Raw genomic sequence first — 12,740 nt, 5'->3', positions numbered from 1 at the left:
AGCAGAATAGAGATAAATGATGGCGGCATAATATTCCTGTGCAGACACACTGTTCTCCTATGTGTTGTTGTCACTCTCACTTTTGAGTGACAGAAAGAGAAATGCACTGCTTGTTTATTTATTTTGGTGCTCTTTGTAGCATCAACATGCCACAATGAGGCCACTAAAAAGTTTCTTGTGCAGAACAAAGAGGAAACAAAAGAAACATTATGTTAGTGTCACTTGTGGAAGAAGTATTTGAAAATATGGATGGTGTCTGGATTGAACATATATATATACATATATATATATATATATATATATATATACATACATATATATACATATATATACATATATATATATATATATATATATATATATATATATATATATATATATATATATATATATATATATATATATATATAAATCAGCTACAGAAGGTCGGCTTGGGATCACCTGTACCTCGACGATCAAAAAAAAAAGACCAACGAATCCCAGATGATGGCAAAGGATATTTTATTCCCGAGAGAAGTACAGCAATGTGGCAGGCGACGCGTTTCGGGCAGTTGCCCTTGTTCACATCAGCCTTCAGACCTCTTATTTTTGTTGACTTTGTTTTTGCTGGCATTAGGAATCCTTGCACTTTACCACTAAGAGCTAAAGAGCTGCAGCTCTCTCCTTAAAACATGTTTAATTGGCTTATACCTAATTGGCATATTCAACTTACTTGTAAGTCCCTAATAAAGTGGCACTACCTGTGCTCAGGGCATGTAAATTAAATGCTACTAGTGGGCCTGCAGTACTGATTGTGCCACCCACTCAAGTAGGTCTTTAAATATGTCTCAGTCTTGCCATTGCAGCCTGTGTGTGCAGTTTTTAACTGCCAATTCGACCTGCAAAATAAACCTTATGCCAGGCCTTTGTTTTCATAAATATATGCCACCCCTAAGGTAGACCCCGAACAGCCCAGAGGGCAGTGTGCAATGTATTCTAAAGGTAGGAGATGTACTATGAAGTTTTACATGTTCTGGTAGTGAAAAGCTCTTAAATTTGTTTTTCACTACTACAAGGCTTACCTCTCTCATAGGATAACATTGGAATTACCTTATTAAATTTTATAAGTGTCATTTCCAAATGGAAACATGAGCCTACTTCATGTTTGGTGTCTATGGAACTACAATTTTAAATTGACTCACATCTTGGCATACCCGTCCCACTCGGTGTGACAAATGTAAAAAGAACAATTGTTGGACAGAATGCAGAACAATGTCATACATTCACCCCAGTACAGAGATCTGGGCCTAAATCCATAATTATTTTGCTCCCCATGCCATTCCGGTTTAAACCCAGCCATACGCAAATCAGCCTTGACCCTGTTTCCCATGGGAACATTCCAGCCCAAACTACCAGGCCAAGTCCTCTCTGGACCGCAAACAAGCATCATGAGACTGGTTTCAGGGTTTCACTCCTTCATCAGCTAGGCTAGATTGATTCCGGTGGCATGGAGAGCATGGGACCCACTGCTGATCCTACTTGAAGTGACAAATGCAAAAAGAACAATTGATGGACAGAATGTTGAACAATGTCAAACATTCACCACAGTACAGAGATCTGGGCCTAAATCCATCAAACCAAATAGGCCTGCCTTGGCACTCTGTACATTTGTGATGAAGCCTTGTTTGGGGATTATTAGGACAATGAGCCATTCTGCAGCTGACCAGATCACAAGCCCTTAGAAATAAAGTCAATTCCCGAGTGTGACATAATGAACATGTGTATATGAGCTGCTACGCAATGAAACATAAATAGATTCAAGAAGCCATGCACTTTTAATTATGATCGTTTATATTTCAAACTCCTCAGGTTGATATTATTGAAAACCTATGACGCTAAAAGCAATCATTTGTGATACTTTAAATGATGCGAGGCAATATGTAAGGTTTGTGATCTGGTTATGAGTTTAACATATTCGCACTCTGAAGAGGTCTCTGGGAGGCATGATTGCTATAAGAACCAAATATACTTGTAAAAGGTTTCTATTCTGTTTTGTCTTTTTTTTAGAACTAAAGTTAGGCGTATGTTTTTCACATGGGAATGTGTGACTGGCATCAAGTACAAACATTTAAACAAACATAGTAATTAGTACTTACTTTTAAAACCTTCTATTTTAAACATGGTGTGTATATTTTTTTGTTTTCTAGTTATTGGTTTACTGTTACTGTGTTTCATTCTTTCTGGTTCATATTTGTTTCACTACAAGGCAAAAATCGCCATCATCCTTTCTGAGATATTTGCACCCCATTAAACAATGATAGGGTAAATGTTGGGCAGTCCCCTCTGAAGTTAAGAGCTGCAAAATTACCCCTCTCTGAACCGTTATCAGAGTTAAAGGTTTGCAGCCATGAGATTACAAAACAACCTGCACATCTATCTAAATCTGCGGAAACATGCATTGACAACACGTATGAAGAACCTTGGTGGTGGGTTATAGGGTGACACAAGGATTAAGAAACAGGGGGTTAGATCCACTCTAACAAGCATTTACAAAATCAATAGATCTTGGTTTAATTTGCCATCACATTTGAAGACAGGCATGCTTAACGAGCAACCGCTCTTTGTGCAGGATCTCTGTGCAAACTACCGCCACTTGGCTTTTGAGGTCGGTGCTCTATGTTTTATTCTTCATGCTGGAGGTGCCAGGCAGCAGTGGTGTGAGCACAGGAAAGAAGAGAAAGCAGATGGGGTGGCAGTAGGAATTGGGGGGAGATAGCAGATACTGGAATGACTGAAGGAAAAGGGGTATCAGAACAGAGGGGTGTCACAGAAGCGGAGGCAGGGCAGTTGAATGAGAGGGTAAAACAGCAGATAGAGAGGCTATGTGGTAGCAGGGAAGTGAGGGCAGAGGATGGCTCACAGAAGCGAGGTAGGTTGAGGCCACATATTCATGCAAACAGACCAACAGACACATTCACACAATAGGGCAGTGAAAAGGGCACATAATGAAGACACTGATCTGCTCCTACCTGAACAAGACATGCAGCTGAGAGCCGCGCCCTGTAGTGGGGAGGGTAGGAGCCTTGAAGCGCGAGCAAGCAAGACGGAGCGGGAGAGCGAGGCACGCTCTTGTGTACGTAACCGCATGCTCTATGCCTCACAAAAAGCTGTGGTCGGCTTTTTGAAGCCCACTAACTAAAAGACTCGCCAGGGCAGCGCAGATTGGGTGAGTATGTGTTTGTAGAGAAGGGGTAGGATACCGGCATAATTTTGTCCTCTGTTCGAATTAATTTTATCAGAACTTTGATGTTTTTATTTTGGTCCTGAGGACGCGCAATGCCTCTTCTAGGAAACAAATGATGTGTAGGATGTCTTTTTCTGAGTCTACTGCCAGGGGGTGCATTACTAGTGCTTAGTGTGTGCCAGTGGTTTCCAGTGCTCGGCACCATTAACTAATTGTCGACACCAGCACTAAAGACAGGTGCCACATGGTAGCGCAGTAGAGATGAGCATAACAGCAATTTATTATTAATTCAGTATGCATTAAAACAACTACTAACTGCCGCACAAGCTATTTTTATAGCTTTGGGGGCCTGGACTAGTCTTAATTTTTACACTTACAGCAGTTTGCTGGTTAGTAGTAGTTTAGGCACTGTCATTGGCAACACTGGCGGAGGCAATGGATGCTGCAAGTTGCAGAGGCCTCCCGATTAGAGCCATGGCACTTATTTATTTGCAAATTAAGCACTGTTTACGAATTGGCAAGTTCTTTGAAGCCCCGATTTTCTTTCGATTGGCCATTTAGTTATTTTCTGAGTTTAGTTTGATAAACTGAATAAAAGCAAAAAATTAATTAAGGATTCCATGTGATAGCGCAGCAGAGATATACTGGAGACTTGGCTAAGCAACTCCTGGCTATGCATTCAAAAGCAAGGAGTTGCTGATAGCCGTCACAAACATGCTTTTTTGTGATAATGATATGCCCTGTGTGAGATAACTGGTTTTGTGGTGGCAAAATAGTCTTGGCATGGAGTGTTTTTCTTTGACTCAAACTTTTATTAAATTATTTGGATTATCTTTCATATAGTTGTTTGAGGAGGGGGTTGAATATCAATTAGACTAATCTGTTAGTAGGAGCTGTAGCTATTTGCAGATTCGCTGATCAATATACCAGTATGATGGATCTTTGAATCCGGTGAGAAAAATTGATTCTGTTTCACTTTTGAGATTAGTACCTGCGTAGAATTTTCCTGTCCCATACAACAGCCTCCCTTTGATCAGGGGATACTCCCAGCCCGATTAAAATCTATTGTCACTTTATCTCAGGACACTGAAATTGGTGCCTGGCATTCCATAATATTTTCCGCAACAAACATTGCCATGGTGCCTATGGTGCCATGGTGCCTATCAGTCAGATTGCTGGGACCCATGATACCTCTGAGGATGCACAGATCCCACAACAGCTATGTGAAAATAATTTCTTTCAGTGGATTTTGGTGGGCTTTTTAAAAAATATTATCATCAGACAATTCAAGTATCTAGATCCTTGAAATAACATATAATTAACAGTACTTCATTAACCATGTGGTGCTCCCTAACAACTTTTAACAATGCATAATCCTTACAAACTGCACTGATCTTAGCTACATTTCAATTTCTTGCCATGTTTGGTGTAATTCCTTTTAATGGTTTATTCTGTAGTGAATTAGCAAATGTTATCATATTTACAAATATCAGAATTCACAGGTTTATATAAAATTGTGATTTTTAAAAACATTTTTTAAATAGGTAAGGCCATCAAGGCTATGGCTTGGTGCAGGCTCTTGAGGAATGCTCAAGAGGGTGGATGTATACCCTAGCTTTTTTTTAACCCCTGCTACTTGCTACTCATTTGTAGAGGTGTTGCTCAGTGCAGTATGGGTATGTAGTGGCTACATGCAATATCCTGTGAAAAACCCAGAAGTGTCCTAAAAAAATATAGTTGAAGGTTAGTTATGGTTTACTTATGTTTTAACACACCATAACGAATGCACCCAGCATTGATTTGCCCTTCGTAGCAAGATAATTTTTTTATGTGTCATTGGAAAATGGGTATACTGAATATGGTGGGGCATTTTTAATCCCCACTATAACATCTGTGAGTTCCCCACCATGAAAAAAATGCCCCTATTTACAGCCTGTTTGCAGACTACCAAACCAGTCAGAATGGGCCTACCGCTAGCCCTCCTCTGAATTATTATCAGTCTCCATTCAGAATTTAAGGCACAAGCCAGACTGGGTTAAAAAGGCACAAACATTAGACAGTAGACTGAAAAGGCTGCACCATAGTCTTTACATAAATGATATGTATGATGCAGTACGAAAGTTTACTCACACATCCCAATACTCAACTAAACATATTCTATTGCTGTTGTAAGCAAAGGCTTCATAATTCTCACAAGAACAACTAATGTCCTGAAACTCAAAAGTAGTATTCTGGAGACCAAAATCAAAGACGTCACTCCACAGTCCATTAGTACTGGTATATCAAACACTAAATACAACAATCAGTTATTCATTTGGGGGTCACACAACATTAGTTCATCGATCAGATTTGGTATTTTGCTGCATGTTGAGGTTTAATTTCTCAGTTGAAAGGTTATATAAAATCTTTCAATTTCTGGTGTTTTTTGAAGTTTGTGAGTCACACTCGTAGAGATGTCGCCAGATGCTCTTGCCCCATGAACTCCTGGGGACCTACCTTTATGTTTTTCCTGCTTAAATATTTACCGGCAGTCGCCTTCCATGGCTGACTGGTCAAATATTAGTTGAGTGACAGTTTCTGTCAACAAACTGAACCTTATAACAGACAGCCCTGTGGATGGCACAGATATACAGCTGGATCCTGTATTTCAGCTGGAGCTGTCAAGTGCTGTAAAGGTGGGTTTAATGTAATCATGTTTTCTTCAGATTGAAGGCCACATGCCACTTTTATTATGTATTTTATCAGAAAACCTCTTTGAGAGACCAGCTTCGACTAAATTACAGAAGTTCAAACTCACCTTTGATGCTCAAAACCAATATAACCTAGCCTCTATTGGTATACCTTAGCACACATTGGGAGGGAAACAGCGTTTAAAACGCTGTCTCCACAACACAGTACCTTTACAACGCGGTTGTAACAACGACTACGTTGTTACAACACATTATTACATCGCAAGTTGTTTCAACGACTAGCTCTATGGTGCACGCTGGTGTTGGATTTACAATCCAACACCTTCCCTGCTGTTGTAGGAATTGAAAATAATACTATTCCTTAGTCCAGAGTGCCCCCTACAGCAAGTAGTTGTAATGTCTTCCAATGTACTGGTTCCCGTTGACCGCGTTGCAGTGGCATGCAATGTATTTGCATGCATTGCAAAGAGACGTATTCACATTTGAAAACCTTAGCATACATTGAGATACCTTATCATACATTGGGATACCTTAGAATACAGTGGAATACCTTAGCATATATTGGGATACCTTATCATACATTGGGATACCTTCGCATATATTGGGATACCTTAGCATACATTGGGATACCTTAGCATACATCGGGGTACCTTAGCAAGTAGTGGAATACATTAGCATACATTGGAATACCCTAGCATATATTAGGATACCTTATCATACATTGGGATACCTTAGCATAGAGTGGAATACCTTATCATACATGTTGATACCTTAGCATACATTGGGATACCTTAGTATACATTGGGACACCTTAGCATCTATTGGGATAATTTAGCACACATTGGGAGAACTTAGCATACAATTGGATACCTTAGCATACATTGGGATACCATAGCATACAGTGGAATACCTTAGGATACAGTGGAATACCTTATCATATATTGGGATACCTTATCATACATTGGGATACCTTAGCATATATTGGGATACCTTAGCATACATTGGGATACCTTAGCATACATTGGGATACCTTAGCATATATTGGGATACATTCACTTACAGTGGAATACATTAGCATACATTAGAATACCTTAGCATACATTGGATACCTTAGCATACATTGAGATACCTCATCGTACATTGGGATACTTTAGAATATATTGGGATACCTTATCATACATTGGGATACCTTAGCATACAGTGGGATACCTTAGCATACAATGAGATACCTTAGCATACATTGGGATACTCTAGCATACATTGGGATACCTAATCATGCATTGGTATACCTTATCATACAGTGGGATACCTTAGCATACATCAGGATACCTTAGCATACATCGAGATACCTTAGCATACATTGAGATACCTTAGCATACATTGAGATATCTTATTATACATTGGGATACCTTCGCATATATTGGGATACCTTACCATACATTGATATACCTTAGCATACATTGGGATTCCTTGGCATACATTGGTATACCTTATCATACATTGAGATACCTTATTATACAGTGGGATACCTTACCATACAGTGGGATACCTTAGCATAAATTGGGATAACTTAGCATACATTGGGATACCTTATCATACAGTGGGATACCTTAGCATACATTGGGATACCTTATCATACATTGGGATACCTTAGCATACATTGGGATACCTTATCATACAGTGGGATACCTTAGCATACATTGGGATACCTTATCATGCATTGGGATGACTTATCATACATTGGGATACCTTAGCATGCATTGGGATACCTTATCATACAGTTGGATACCTGATAATACATTGGGATACCTTAGCAAACATTGGGATACCTTAGCATACATCGGGGTACCTTATCATACATTGGGATACCTTAGAATACATCGGGGTACCTTATCATACATTGGGATACCTTAGCATACATTGGGATACCTTATCATACATTGGGATACCTTAGCATACATTTGGGATACCTTAGCATGCATTGGGATACCTTATCATACATTGGGATACCTTAGCATACATTGGGGTACCTTATCATACATTGGGATACCTAAGCATACAGTAGGATACCTGATAATACATTGGGATACGTTAGCAAACATTGGGATACCTTAGCATACATCGGGGTACCTTATCATACATTGGGATACCTTAGCATACATCAGGGTACCTTATCATACATTGGGATACCTTAGCATACATTGGGATACCTTATCATACATTGGGATACCTTAGCATACATTGGGATACCTTAGCATGCATTGGGATACCTTATCATACATTGGGATACCTTAGCATACATCGGGGTACCTTATCATACATTGGAATACCTTAGCATATTTTGGGATACCATATCATACATTGGGATACCTTCGCATATATTGGGATACCTTAGCATACATTGGGATACCTTAGCATACATCGGGGTACCATAGCATACAGTGGAATACCTTAGGATACAGTGGAATACCTTATCATATATTGGGATACCTTATCATACATTGGGATTCCTTAGCATATATTGGGATACCTTAGCATAAATAGGGATACCTTAGCATACATTGGGATACATTCGCTTACAGTGGAATACATTAGCATACATTAGAATACCTTAGCATACATTGGATACCTTAGCATACATTGAGATATCTTATCATACATTGGGATACTTTAGAATATATTGGGATACCTTATCATACATTGGGATACTTTAGCATACAGTGGGATACCTTAGCATACAATGAGATACCTTAGCATACATTGGGATACCTAATCATACATTGGTATACCTTATCATACAGTGGGATACCTTAGCATACATCAGGATACCTTAGCATACATTGAGATACCTTAGCATACATCGAGATACCTTAGCATACATTGAGATATCTTATTATACATTGGGATACCTTCGCATATATTGGGATACCTTATCATACATTGATATACCTTAGCATACATTGAGATTCCTTGGCATACATTGGTATACCTTATCATACATTGAGATACCTTGTATACAGTGGGATACCTTACCATACAGTGGGATACCTTAGCATAAATTGGGATAACTTAGCATACATTGGGATACCTTATCATACAGTGGGATACCTTAGCATACATTGGGATACCTTAGCATACATTGGGATACCTTATCATACATTGGGATACCTTAGCATACATTGGGATACCTTATCATACAGTGGGATACCTTAGCATACATTGGGATACCTTATCATACATTGGGATGACTTATCATACATAGGGATACTTTAGCATACATTGGGATACCTTATCATACAGTAGGATACCTGATAATACATTGGGATACCTTAGCAAACATTGGGATACCTTAGCATACATCGGGGTACCTTATCATACATTGGGATACCTTAGCATACATCGGGGTACCTTATCATACATTGGGATACCTTAGCATACATTGGGATACCTTATCATACATTGGGATACCTTAGCATACATTGGGATACCTTAGCATGCATTGGGATACCTTATCATACATTGGGATACCTTAGCATACATCGGGGTACCTTATCATACATTGGGATACCTTAGCATACATCGGGGTACCTTATCATACATTGGGATACCTTAGCATACATTGGGATACCTTAGCATGCATTGGGATACCTTATCATACAGTAGGATACCTGATAATACATTGGGATACCTTAGCACACATTGGAATATCTTATCATACATTGGGATACCTTAGCATACATTAGGATACCTTAGCATACATTGGGATACCTTATCATACACTGGTATACCTTAGCAAACACACATCACAAACCACACTTACTGTTGATGCAAACGTCAGTTAAAATAGTATAGATCAGGGAGATGAACTGATTTAATTTAGAGAAATATAGGGAATATGAAAAGTATTTCCCTACATATCGAAGAAATAATTTTACTACCATTTCAAATGTCAATGCTTCAAATGGAAGAACAGTCTCATCACTTTAAAGGTCATGTGTAGAGCACATGTAAGGTGCAAAATGTTAAGTGTGAGTCACTTGTGTAAAGGCATTACACTGTATATTTTGGAACATGAAATTGATGCCCAGGTTAGTCTGTCTGGTAACAGTGACATGCCTATTACAACAAATACTGTGGGAAGGAGTGTACATATTAATTTTCAATATTTGCAACATAGGTTAGAAGGATTATGGTGCCATTAATGGCTGGTATAGACCTTCTGCTCCATCTATCTAATGCTTGTCCTCTGTATTTTTTTATTTATGCGATTTTATATAGCGGGGACTTTACCCGAAGGTGGCAGAGCGCTTCACAATAGGAACAGCAATGATACATGAGGAGAAAATGACAAGTGGACAAATTACAAAAGCAAACGTTAAGTTAAATGAACAAAAGTGACAATAGTGAGCAACCAAAATACATGAGGTAGCAATCGGTACATTACAGGAGGAAAAAGTGATATGTGTGCAGGTTACAAAAGCATACAAAGTACAAGTAGAGGTATAATACTACAATAAATGGCAGACACTTCAGCACAAGAACAAACGTTACGTAGGCAATGGTGGCACCTGTGCAAGTATCTAAAGCAAACAAATTGTGAGAGGTATCATACAGTGTGTTACAAGAGAAAAGTGACGTGTGCAAGTTACAAAAAGGTACCATACAGCTGTACAAGGATAATACTGCAATAAATGGTAAACACTCAAAGTGTATCTCACTTTTTTAGTTAGAAAATACTTGCTTAGTGGTTTAAATGTTCTAATAGCATTGTAGTCCATCCGCTCTAGGCTTCATCGGTTTTCAAAGGTCGTCTCCTTCTTTATTGGCCCTCACCAACTTTAGTACAGGGCGTTTAACAACCTTTTTAACCATTGACAGCAGGTTATATTGTTATTTTTTCACAGTTTACAGTGAGAAGAGTGGCAGGAACAAAAATGTAGGACACAGTTTTCTTAAGATATGATATTATTTGAAATCGAAATTACAATTCATAAAGTGGATGGACACAAAAAGTGCATTTTCTAAACCACTCTGATACTCAAAAGAGTGTCCTGGCGCTTTGCACCTCTGCCAATGCTCACCTTAAAGGGTTAATCGTTTTAATCTTGGTTAAACGGCTTGTCTTGAGTCTCTTCCTAAACTGAGAAATGTCTGTAATGCTCCCAATCTCAGAGGGGAGTTTATTTCAAGCTGACGGCCCTAAGAGTCATCAGCCCTAGTGCACCTGATCTTTGGAGTTCTGGATAAAAGAGCTTTGGATCAACGAAGGCATCGAGAGGGAGTATTGCAAGTCACCTCAGAGGACTAATACTTTATGGAGGAAATCGGCCTTCAGCCTCATCTATATGGGCATGGACTTGCTCGGTGACTTGCAATATCCTTATAATGTATATTAAATGTCACCAGCCACAGGACACAGGTGTATTTTTGCAGCAACACATTCAGCACTTATGCTTGAGCCCTTATGACTTTTAGTCAGCCTTGTTTTACCTGGAAACATCCTAGTGATTACTAGGACTTGTAGTTTCACTTTCCACATTCTAAACCTGGGCCATCAAGTCCAATTATTCTGTATAGTGATGATTTAAGAATGTGGCTTAGTCGCCCACATGGCATTTTGGGCCAGGTGACAGCTTGGTTTTGCCTTAAACGATGCCCACCCCCACCCCACTCAAATTCATTTTTTATTCACGCTGCATGTACTTACCTGTGCTCTCTGCACTGAGCTGAACTTTTTGCTAAAAAACTCATAGCTATGATGACAAGTTCTCTTGAATTTTGCCTGGCCACCTCTTTTGGCGCGATCAGCAACTTCGATGTCTTCGAGCACCTGAATCATTAAAGAGAAAAACAGCTAATGGTTGTTATAACATTTCACAGTAACATTCCAGGCACGCGGCCCTTAATGAATGGTAATCGCGTATTGACCCCGGCATTGACAGGTCTGCACTCAGGGCCCTGGCCTCTTCAGTGTATTGAATAACGGAAAGCCAGGGGCACTCGCAGCGCACAAAGAGATTACACACAAATAAATGTGTTAAAATCTAAGCTGGTGTATGCAGATAAAGCGGACACCTCATGGGCTGCACAATTAACCGGCTCTCGGGCCTCCCTGCTGCCGTTTCACAGGATGTCACGCAGGTGGCGCTACAGCGCCTCATCGGGGGTACTAAGCGCTATATAAACACAATTACAATACAATATGGTTCCCCTGGAAGTTAGCAGGGGAGCATGGCAAGCTCATGAGTGGCGTTCGAGACTTCATGTTGTTCCTATCGCTACCATCATAATTAAGTTCAGGGCTGCCCAACGTACATTTATAGGGCCCATTCCATGCCAGACTTTCAGACAATCCATATGAAATAAATGTATACACATCTAAAACCATTGGTTATCTTGCAAATATGGAATAAATAGTTTCCCGATGAAGGTATGCTGGAAAAAGCTGCACTTTCTTTTGCACATCGCGTAGAGAGATCCAATGGTTGTTGACATGTGGCCATTTCACCCGTCCAGTGGCAGACAGCATTGGAAGCCGGTCTTTAAAGGTCAAATTCTACTACCCCTGTCTGCAGATTCCTGACAGAGACAGGGTGAAAGGAATGAGAGGTAAAGAGATAATATGAGACAGAAAGAGGAGAAGTAAGAGAGGTTAAATAGAATGAAGGAACGAGGCTAGTTTGAACATGTTTCCAGTGCTGTTTCTAGCCGTGATGACATGGTACTGTTCACACCCATGATTACACATTTTAATTACACTATAAGAGTGAATGTGTTATTTAGCATCAATGTAAAAATACAAAGCACGTCCAGCCATTAGGTGCATC

At 39.5% G+C, this 12,740-nt stretch overlaps 1 protein-coding gene across 1 annotated transcript in view; it reads left to right on the top strand.

Annotated features, from left to right (window-relative positions):
* Nucleotides 1-12,740, top strand: part of NELL1 (neural EGFL like 1) — a 3,816,074-nt gene that overhangs the window by 1,887,935 nt on the left and 1,915,399 nt on the right. The gene's annotated exons all lie outside the window — the stretch shown is intronic.

This window comes from Lissotriton vulgaris, chromosome 2_2 (genome assembly GCF_964263255.1).
Source record: "Lissotriton vulgaris chromosome 2_2, aLisVul1.2, whole genome shotgun sequence".
Classification (NCBI taxonomy): domain Eukaryota; kingdom Metazoa; phylum Chordata; class Amphibia; order Caudata; family Salamandridae; genus Lissotriton; species Lissotriton vulgaris.
This window is presented reverse-complemented; position numbering and strand designations above follow the sequence as displayed.